Consider the following 11139-nt stretch of genomic DNA (forward strand, 5'->3'; position numbering starts at 1 on the left):
CTGCCACTAGCACAGATTACACACACACACACACACACACACACACATCCTCACTGTGCATGGATGCTCACAAACATTGACTCATTCATTTGATGAATATGTACTGCCTGCTAGATGCCAAACACTCTTCTAGGCACTGAGGATATAGCAGCAAACAACACAGCAAAAGCCTTACTTACTTGGAGATTACTTGCTAGGGCCGGCCAGACGCAAAATAGTCAACAAATACGTGTCAGGTAGAAATAGCTTCTACAGGAAAAAAGAGAGACTATCGGTGGTGGGGAAGATGTTCTATTTGATACATGATTGGGAAAGGCCCCTGTTGAATGTGACATTTGGGCAGAGCCCTGAAAGACGTGATAAGGGAATGAGACATTGGATATTTGTGGCAAGGAGGTTCCAGATGGAACACCATGTGCGAAGGCCCTGAGGGGGAACCACATTGGAACCACATTGATCTATTTAATATTCAAGGAACCACAAGGCAATCAGTGGCTGAGAGAGACTAAGTGCAATGATGGAGTTCCCATTTCCGGAGCTGGGAGAGACTATGAAAGGGACACAATTTGGATGGTGAGAGATGAGCATGAGAAGTTTGAGATGCCTTTTAGATACGTTATGAAAGCATGATATTAATACCATCAGCTTCTAGAATCTTCTTTGGAGAATAATGTAAAATATAATCCCCTGTGACAACACTCACATCTTCTACTTGGGAACTGTCCAGAGAATACCTGTGACCAGCGGCATGCTGGCTAAGATTTAATAATCTGCCCCGGCGGGGTGGGGGGGCAAAATTCCCCTACTTTGTTGCATTTGCCTGTTTCCATGGTGTAAATACTCCCACCATGGCCAACTTCAAGCTGCCAATGAGAAGTCACTGAATGTGGTGATGGGCACAATTGGCTCTCCCACATCAGAGGGAGCAGCAGCTCCAGCACAAACTGCACTGACCCCTTCTCCTAGCCACCACCCCCCCTTCCACCAGCCCCTCTCTTCAGAAGAGGAAGAAAGGGGGGAAGCAGGGACAATTTAGATAGCTTTAGGCAGTATCCTTTAAACACCTTTGCGGGCCTTTTGAAAAAAACAGGTTCTGAGAAATACTCAGGCATTTGTATTATAAACAGCTGCCTTATTACTGTAACAAAGTGATCCAAGATCTGACATTAATTATCTCTAATGCAAAACAAATTTACTCTCAAATTTCTATGGAGGGTAGAGCACACAGGGAAAGATGGGGTCCCCAGTCCCACGGATGGTCCTCCCAGTCATTGGTGGAGGGAAGGAAGCTCCAGCCCCAGTAATTGTTCCCGTTTCCAAATCCAGTATTCCTTTCTGAATCGGGGACTGCCTGGCTCACTTGCAAGTCTGGGATGAGAGAAAAATCTGCTCTAGGCTTTAACCTGCTCCTAGAGAGAACTATTTTCTCAGGGCAATAAAGGACAGTAGGTTTGTGTTAGCAAACTGCTGTCCAGTCAGCAAATTAGAGATCCTTAGGCAAAGCTTGCTTACCTTCTCCATACCAAGACAGGCGTTCTTAATCCTCTCTGCATTGTTAGAATCAGCTGGGGAAAGTTGTTGGCCACCTCATGTTGGGGATGGGCACACTTGGAGATTCAGATCCAATTGGTTCGGGAGACCTGGGTGTGGGTATTTTTTAAATGTTCCCAGCTGATTCTAAGTGTAACCAGGGCTAAGAAGCAGCCGCCCTGGAAGCTTGAGCAGTGACTGTGAGCATCCACCTGATGTAACTGGTTGTCGAAAGAGCACTCACACACAGAGTAGCGGCAACCTGGGGTAGAAAAGCCATGGGGCTTCCAGCTGGTGAGTCCAGGGGTCCCGGCCTATTTCTGCCACTGGAAAAAGCTATCACAGAGTATGAGCTCCTGAGGGTTAGGCCAGCTGGTCTCCAGGTTCACTCCTCCCCCTGATGTTCCGTGTCTGCTAACACTGGGAGCTGCACTATAGAAGCTTCACTTTGGCTCCCAGGAAGGAAGCCACCTGGATAGCATGAGGTCATGTTTGTGGAAGAATGGTAGCCATGGCTGTTGTTGCTCAGCTATCACAGAGCTGACAAAGCATCTTGATAAAGAATGCCCGAGCAGAACAAGGCTGGACCAAAGATTTGCCCCCAAATAAAGCACCTTGTCTGGGATGGAGAGCCAGGGTGAAGCACGCTGCTAGCCCTTCCCAACTCCCACACCGGAATGTCGGAATGTCGTTTCCTGGCTTTATTGCTACATGAGGAAGTGGCAAAACTAATGCACTCTCCAAACCCAGCACTCTCCAAAACCCTGAAATTTCACCGCATGATTCCTGACCAAACAATAAATAAATCAATAAAAGTTCAATTAGGGAATTCATTCTGAAAATCAAGCAGTATTTACTTTTCCTTTCCATGAACATTGGCAATTAATTAATCAGTTGCACCACACTCTCATGATAGCGTGTCTACTTATTCTCTTTCCTGTCCTGTTGCCTCAATCTAAAACAATCCCACCCTCCCCCTGCGCCCATGCACACACTTCCCCAGTCACACACAGACACCAAACTTGGACCCAAAGGGACAGAGAGAGCCAACAGCAAACAACGCAGAGTGGAAGGAGGATGGACGGCAAGGTCTGGTGGTCCCATGCAGAGACAAATGCCCAGTTTCCAAAGAGGACAAGGAAAATCTTCACTGGGGAGAAGAGCCCCAGCTGGGGAGAGGCCCCCGCAGGATATAGGGCCTCATGTGCCTGGAGGGACACAGCCACAGAGGGCGTCAGAACTGGCTCTGGGCACACCATCTCGGCCTCTACTTGCTGCACTCTGCACACTTCCGGCCCATCTCCCACCTCCAAGTGCATCCCTGGGGGAGGCTGGAAAGAAGGAAACACTCAACTGCCAGTGGCTGCAGAGGCTTTTGATTAAGGGAAGTAAGTGGAATGGAAGCTTTGTCTTTTAAATCCCTCAAAACAGTTTAAAAAAAAAAAAAAAAAGCCATGCAGATAGAAGAGGAGCACAAATGTTCAGGACTCCAGCCTGAAGGCCAGATGGAAGAAGCAAACTCAATGTGTTCAGCAAGAGAACAGGGCCATGCTGCCAAACTACACAGAGGAGGGAATTCCCTGTTTTTCTCACCTCTCTTCTCACCCAAGAACAGTGATGAATTTCATACAAATGGATGGCAGAATGAGTCAGTTAAATTTACCAGGTCACCCTTTTCTAAATAGCCAGTTGAGCAAATCTGGTCTCTTCCTATGCTGGTCCTTCTGCCTAATAAGCTCCTTCTTATCCCTCAGGACCCAGCTTAAATGTCACCTCCTCTGGGAGGTTCCCCTAGACTCACCCAGGTAGAACCCATGACTTCTCTCCTGTGTTCCCAAGGCCTTCATCCATACTCTCCATGGACATATTGTCACGCTGTCATCTACTTACGTGTATGTCTCCTCAAGTAAGCTCCCAGGGGTAAGAGCTAGACCTTGTTCATTTTCTAATCCCCAGTTCCTAATAAATGCTTAGTAAGAGAACAGACTGGCAGACAGACACAAAGATACCAGCGGAATCCAGAAAGGCCACTGCTCGAAAAAGGAGTCTCCATCTCCAGGAGACAGAGGAACTGCTAACCACGAGACAGACTTTTCTATAGGCAACGAGTCATCTTTTCTGGAAGTTTGGAAGGTCTGTCAGCAAGATCTCTGCCAGTCTCCTTTGTGTCTCTCTCTATTTATACCCTGGGGCCAGGAGACAGGAGGAGGCTGTCTGAACCCAAGGACAATGGTCTGCAAGCAATACCTCCTCTGCATTTATTCTTGGCAAGGATCTCCACAGATTAGGTTTCCTCTAGAAAGTAGCCACTAACAGAGAAATTCCAATTTTTAATTTCTCTGGCTATTCCCAAAGAAATTGGCAGAAACTTTAAATATCTTTTTGGTAGCCCTTAAGTCACCAAAATTCACTCTGAGCAAAAAGACTACAGGCATTGCAGAAGTTGCAGACTCAAATTTCAGGTTACTGGAAAGAGAAAAGCAATCAAGTAAAACTGGAGGGGTCTCTAAGAGAACAAAAAATTGGGGTGGGGGTGGGGGAGGGATATAAAATCACCAGTCTATCTAAGGATTTTAATTGCATAATGGGGGAAAAAAAAAGAAGTCCAGTAAAATATTTGGGCTTCTATATCCTTAGTGGCTGTAGAAACAAATACAAACACACACACAGAGTAAAGCAACTATTAACCTCATTTGCCAAAACCTCAATTTGCTCCCTTTTAGGAAAAGAGGCAAAAGCCACAATGATTGAGAGCGCACATTCAGATGTCAGATCTAAACTGAACCCCACCCTCCCACCTTCCAGCCATGAGGCCTGGAGCAAGTTACTCAAACTCTCTGAGCTTCAGTGCGTCTACCTGGAAAATGGGCTATGACGAGGCTTCATGCGGTACTCTCAGCAGAGCACCGGGCCCAGAGAAAGGGCCGGGGGGTGGTAAGTGGTACTGGTGGTAGCAGCCTTCAGAATCCCAATTGACAGCACAATAACAAGAAAACAAAAGAACACCAGGAACTTCAGAAGAAAGGAAAAGTCTCAGTTACAAGAAGAATCTCTTGAACTTTCTTTGATCACTTCCTCTCTTATTTATCAAATTCATTGGTCTCGCTGTTAGAATCCTCAATAATGAAAGAAAGATCCAATTATGGTCATGGAATTTATAGGAAGGGTATTAACACATTTGATCAAGCTTTTCAACCAAATGGTTGGGACCAAAAAAGTTTCTTTTCCGAACATTCAATTACCAGGAAAACCCCACACCCTAAGAGCTTAGTTCTAAGCTTGAATTGTTTATTAGTTTCAGGAGGCCTGAGAGACTGCCTAAATACAGATTTCTTTCTAGAAGTTACATCAGAGAGTTTCCACTTATTAATGTCCCCAACAGTGTGGAGTAATTGAACACACACCCTAAGAGGAGGCCTTTTTTTGCCATTAAAAATGAAGTACCAGTATCAAGCACTAACTCCAAGTTCATGGACTTTGTAATAATACAGTCCATCATTGAAGACAGCACCCTGTCACCCAGGCTTGAAAAACTTGGCAGGACAAAGTTGTCCTCAATTTTATTAAAGCTTTTCAAGGGCTAACAACCTAACATTTAAATACAAGTGTATGGTGCATGGGTGTATGTGTGTGTGCGCCCGTGTGTACACACACACAAGAGCAGGTGTGAGGATTAGGAGTCCTGCCCCACACCTGGCTCTGCCTATCATGTCAAATATGCCCCCAACTTGTACGAGTGAGTTCATTCATCTTGCCAGAAAGAAGGGTTCAAAGCACCAATGAAATCCAACCAACTTATTAACAGAATACTATAGACTGCATAGACTATAAACAACAGAAATTTATTTCTCCTAGTTCTGGGGGCTGGGAAGTCTGAGATCAAGGCCCTGGCCGATTGCTGGTTCATAGATAGCCATCTCTTCACTGTGACCTTGGGGCCAAGAGAGTTCTCTGAGGGCTCTTTCATAAAGGCACTAATCCCATTCATGAGGGCTCCACCCTCATGCCCCAATCACCTACCAAATGCCCCACTTCCTAGTACATTGCATTGGGGGTTAAGATTTCAACATATGAATTTTGGGTGGGGGGACACAGTCTATCACAAGTCGTATTAATCAAGAAGATGCAAGTAAATTCAAATGATGCATTTCTACAAATTTCATTTTTTGCTGACTTTAGAATAAATTAAACAAGTTGACATTTAGATTAGGAATTTTATTGTTCTTTTCTTTTGCAGTTAATCTTTAGCATTTGTGTTGGGGGGAATGGCAATTACAATATAATTATATTCCAAAGCCCAGACAAAATTGATGATGACAAAATTATACTTAATAAAAGAAGCCATTCTCGGATGAAAAATATGCAGGATAAAAGAGTGGATAATGATAGATAATTGGGAGTTGGCTTATCATGTGTATGTCTCCATATTATATATCTGAGTATGTATATACACATATGTAGCAAATCAATGCCGATATTCTATGTATGCATATATATGTGTATACATCTGAGTATACACTCATGTTCACCTACAACACGAGGCTGAGGTGTATATATTTCTATGTGTGACGATATGTATATGTGGACATACAGGCACTGAACAATTCATGTGTGTGAATAATATATGTGTGTGTTCTTGCGAAGCTTCATCCTCACCAAAGAATTTGTCTCAAGAGCCTGTCTATAGCTGACATACAGCCTTGTTTTAGGAAACATGTTTTCCATTTATATGGTTTATTATTCCCTGGTTGTTTCCTTCCTCCAGCAAAGAAATGTTGAACCTATAGCCACTTCCCTCCTCTCCATAGATCACCTGCCCTTACTGGGGACCGCCAAGTCCCTCTCACTTTTGCAGGGCCATGACTCACACCACCTTTCTCTGTGGACAGCCCAAGGCAGCCCTATCCTGGCCCTATTGGACTGTCTCAGTCCCAACTCTTTCCTTCCATGGGCCTTTTCCTGCCCAAGGAGAGTACAGATTTTGATGGTAAGTCTCACTCAGATTGTCTCTATCAGACATGTAACATCTGGATCCAATAACACCTTATAATGAAGGACCTCCTGTAGCTGGGATCAAGTCACATCCCCTCTGGTTATGGTGAAAGTTATCTGTCTCCCTACGTTACAGATTCTCTCTAGAGGGCATGGATTTAAGCTCTTTTATATAAATATGATCCTGCTGCCCTTGAGAAAACATGGGAAATTCTCTGATAAAGGGTTTGTGCTCCTATATGTTCCCACTCTCCTGATGCCAGATGTGCACAGTCATACTCTGGTTCTCCATCTCTCTTTAGCCTGGAAGACCTCTCCTGAGCACAGAACGTAGATCTTCTCCACCACCCCACTTCCTTAGTCTCTTGAGACACAGAGGGAAAAATTAATATCCTGCCCACAATACCATCACCCCATTTTTGGCCATGCTAGGAGTCGTCAGCAGGGTACCAGAGTTCACCACTGTCATGCCTTAGGCAGCTGGTCCTCAAAATGCCTCCACCATCCCGTCCCTACTCCCACAGCATCTCCTCCAGGACCCTCTCTCATATCCTCAATTGCCTAGTCTCAGACCAGAGGCACTCCTCATGCCCAAGGGAGCCAATAATCCTGAATTCCCCTTAAGCTTTCTTCATGCTCATCAAAAACATACTGGTCTTCCGAGTGCTACATCTCTAGAGGTGCTGGAGGAGGAAGTTACTCAGTTCATGTAATTATCACCTGATGCATTTGCTAGCTAACAGGTTATCTCTTATCAAGGAGATCAATAGAAGGTAAAACCAGAGGTTGAGTTCTAAGAATCCAACATAGACGAAAGAGGGGTCACTGTGAGAGGAGTAAGATTTGGGTCCTCTTATGCCATCCCATGTAAACAGTCACCAACTCTATAAGCCAGGAGGAGTGACCGATGGCCACCAGAGAACACTTCTCCAAAAAGAGTAGGTTAATTGCTCCCGGTCTTTAACCTCTAATCCCTGACCTCTCTCAGAACCACACATGGAGTCTCTCTCAGCTCCCACGTGGAGGGTGGGCTTCCTCACCCTGCGGTAGGGGAGTCCGGTAGACAAACAGCACTCCAGAGGCCAGGAAGCCTCCGTGTGTTTCCCCAAGGGCACCACAGAAGGGCTGGAATCGATGGAACTGGGAGGCCAAGCAATCAAAGACACGTTTGGCAGGAGTACAAGGGCCATCAAGAAGCTAATTTAGATCCTGCCTGGCTGACTTGGGTCTGGAAGGAACAGAGAAAGAACAAGAAAATTATGTAGTGAATTGTCAGAAGGCAGGAAAGACCCAAGGCCTTGGTCTTAATCATGTTCCATGTGAAGTTCTGGCATGGTGTGTGCATGAAACCTGCCAAACCTTGAGTAATGGGAACAAACGAGAGAGGACCGGGAGGGCTGAGAAGAGCTGGTGGGGAGAAGGAAATCAGGCTGTGTCTAGGTGGTGCCAAACATCTGGGTAAACTGTAAAATGTTTAAGCCAATAGCCAGCCATTTTGTCTATAGAAGAACAAACATCGAATCTGAAAAAGTCTAGGTCACATCATTGTAATTTTATTTTTCATTGTGCAGATGTTTGAAAGTTCCTTGAGACTTATTTTCAGGTATTTCCACCTTCCAGGACGGAGTACATTTCTGGTACCTAGCAACTACCCTATGTGTGTTTAAGAAAGGGAAAGAGGGAAGGCGGAAGAGAGAAAGCCACTTACAGGACTACCCCCCAAATCATTAAGGACAGGATAACCATGTAATTTTATTGCCCAAACTGGGACAACTCTGAGAGTAACAGGGGGTGCTAGTACTGGCCCAAGCCAGGTAGCTGCCCTACTTAATGGCCAGTTACATATGGAAGAATGAGGCATTAGAGAGGAACTGCCTTTGTTATTTTCCAAAAGCTATAATTTAAATATACTTGGAGTCCACAAGAAATAGCAAGAAGGACAATGTGGCTGGAGCAGAGAAAGAGTGAGAAATGAGGCAGGAGCAGTCAGAAACTTGGATATCATTCCAAGTATGATGAGGTGCCATTGGCATGGGGGAGGGGGAGGTTACCTGGCTGAGTGACAATATCTGATGTTTTAAAAGATCTCTCTACTGGGGCACCTGGGTGGCTCAGTCAGTTAAGCATCTACCTTCAGCTCAGGTCATGATCCCAGGGTCCTGGGATCGAGCCCTGCATTGGTCTCCCTACTCAGAAGGGAGCCTGCTTCTCCCTCTCCTCCCTGCTTGTGCTGTCACTATTTCTGTATCTCTCTCAAATAAATAAATAAAATCTTTAAAAAATAAATAAACAAAAGATCTCTATCTGGCTACAGTATGGAAAATGAATCATAGGGAGTAAGGGTGGCAACAGGCCACAGTGATCATCCAAGTGAAGGGACAGTGGCCTGAGCTAGGAGTGGTGGTTGCAGATGAGGGGAAAGAGGGGGACAATTGGTCTAAGCTGAGTCACTGATGCGATGAACATGGGGGGTGAGTTAAGAGAAGCATCAAGGAGAACTCCTAGGTTTAGAGGCTGAGCCAGCAGCTGGGTGGCTGGCGATGTCCTTTATCTATCCAGGGAACACAGGGGAGGTCATAGCCTTCACTGATGTTCCTCTAAAACAAAGAGTTGCCCCCAAACCCTCAGCTAGTCCCAGTCTCTCACCCCTGTTTACCTCCTTCATGGCTCTTATCACCATCTATAATTGTATTTATGGATTTATTTCATTAATGACTTGTCTCCTCCACCAGATTATTAGTCCCTTGAGGGCAGGGACTTTGTCTTGTTCACCAGTATGCTTAGCACAGCACCAGTTCTAGGACATGTTCTGGAACCCGGGAGCTAGAGAACCTTAGACAAGCCATTGGGCCTCTGGTTCTTGGCTCTCATCATTACAATGACAGATTTGGAGGAGATACTCACCAAGGTCCCCCCACCAGCTTGAACATTTCAGGACCACAATTATGTCTCTTGATGCTCCCAGATGAGCTAGGATCAGCAAAACCAGAAAGTAGTATTCACAGTTCTCTGAACTGAGAAAACACTTTGAGCTAGAGCTCAGGGGGGGAGGTTTGCCCTAGCGCTGAAGCCCTCACACCAGTAAGTGAAGAGATGGCAACATCAGAGGGGAACAGAACAGGTGAAGCAGGGCTCCCACTCCCTGGGGTCTCTAAGGAAGAAAGTAGCATACCACCCTCATTACCAGCTTCACCAGCACCCCCATGTATCAGACATCCCCATTTTTTTTCCAGGACGATAGGTTGGGGTCCTACCATTCTGTGAGTCAGTGTCCCCTTTTTTTCTCCAAATCTATTCCCATTATTCAAAGTTTGATGTATGGTTTTCATGCAATAAGTCATATCCTTTTGCATGAAAAAGGACAAAGCCTGCTGTTCTCTGACAGTTTATTGCATGATATTTTCTCCTTCCTTCTTCTAGCCCCATACCCAGGAGAGAGCTTCGGAATGAATCCTATGAAGGCTGTTGCTCTTCCAACAATTCAATCAGGGTCTTCCTGATTCCACATTTGGCATTTCCTGAGCCCAACAGCTACAATGACCTTTCCTCTTTCCATGCCAACAAGAAAGAGAGAGCACCGATAAAGGCAACTGACAGATAACCTAAAAATGCCATATTATTCATTAAAACCTCCTCACCTGCTAACAAAAACCAGAACTCATCCTAAGAATGTTTCAAAACCTCTGCTTTTAGGCTGGGTTGGTATAGAGTTGCAACACTATCTACTGCATCTCCACACAACCATGCCTCTTGCCAATGGTTGGTTAGCCCACACCCAAAGGAAACCTCCTGAAAATCAGGCCAGAGTAGGGACAACTATCATGGCCCAGATGTACCACTGGGGATCCACTCTGTTTCTCCAAACCTGGGATCCCAAGCCCTGTCCCGTGTTCACACATTAGGACTCCTCTGCTGCTCCACCTTGGTGATTTTATGGACCTTTGGTCACCAGTCTCTGGCCACACCCTGCCTGTGCCGCTCGCCTCATGTGCTATAGGAACACGGACACTACTTTCTTCTGGAGTCAAAGACCTACCCCCCAGGGGCACCTGGGTGGCTCAGTGGTTGAGTGTCTGCCTTTGGCTCAGGTCATGGTCCTAGGGTCCTGTGATTGAGTCCTGCATCAGGGCCCCTGCAGGGAACCTGCTTCTCCCTCTGCCTCTCTCTCTCTCTCTCTCTCTCTCTCTGTGTCTCATGAATAAATAAATAAAAATCTTAAAAAAAGAAAAAAGAAAAAAAGACCTACTCCCCCAAACTTCACAAGTTTTTGCATATTTCTCCCTCTATTTTGCATTTTTTTTCCACCTTTCCAATTTGCAACTGGAGGCCTGTCTTGGGACCTCTCTTGACCTTTCCTAGGCTCATCTGAGTCTAGAGTCTCCTGTCATGGATGGAACTCCTGTTTCAAGGTTCCATTGGAAGCATGGTGAGCAGCCATACTGGTGACTGTGTTGTCTGCCAAACACATTCTCTTATTTGCTCTGTTGTTGCTTCTAAACCTGTTGTTAAGAGAAACTTGGCCAGGCCCTCTGAATTACTCAGGCTTTGCCCAATTTGAAGAAAAATTAACACACCTGATAGCAACTTTTTTTTTTTTTAATTTTTTATTTATTTATG

The sequence above is a fragment of the Canis lupus genome, chromosome 4, assembly GCF_048164855.1.
Source record: "Canis lupus baileyi chromosome 4, mCanLup2.hap1, whole genome shotgun sequence".
NCBI classification, from domain to species: domain Eukaryota; kingdom Metazoa; phylum Chordata; class Mammalia; order Carnivora; family Canidae; genus Canis; species Canis lupus.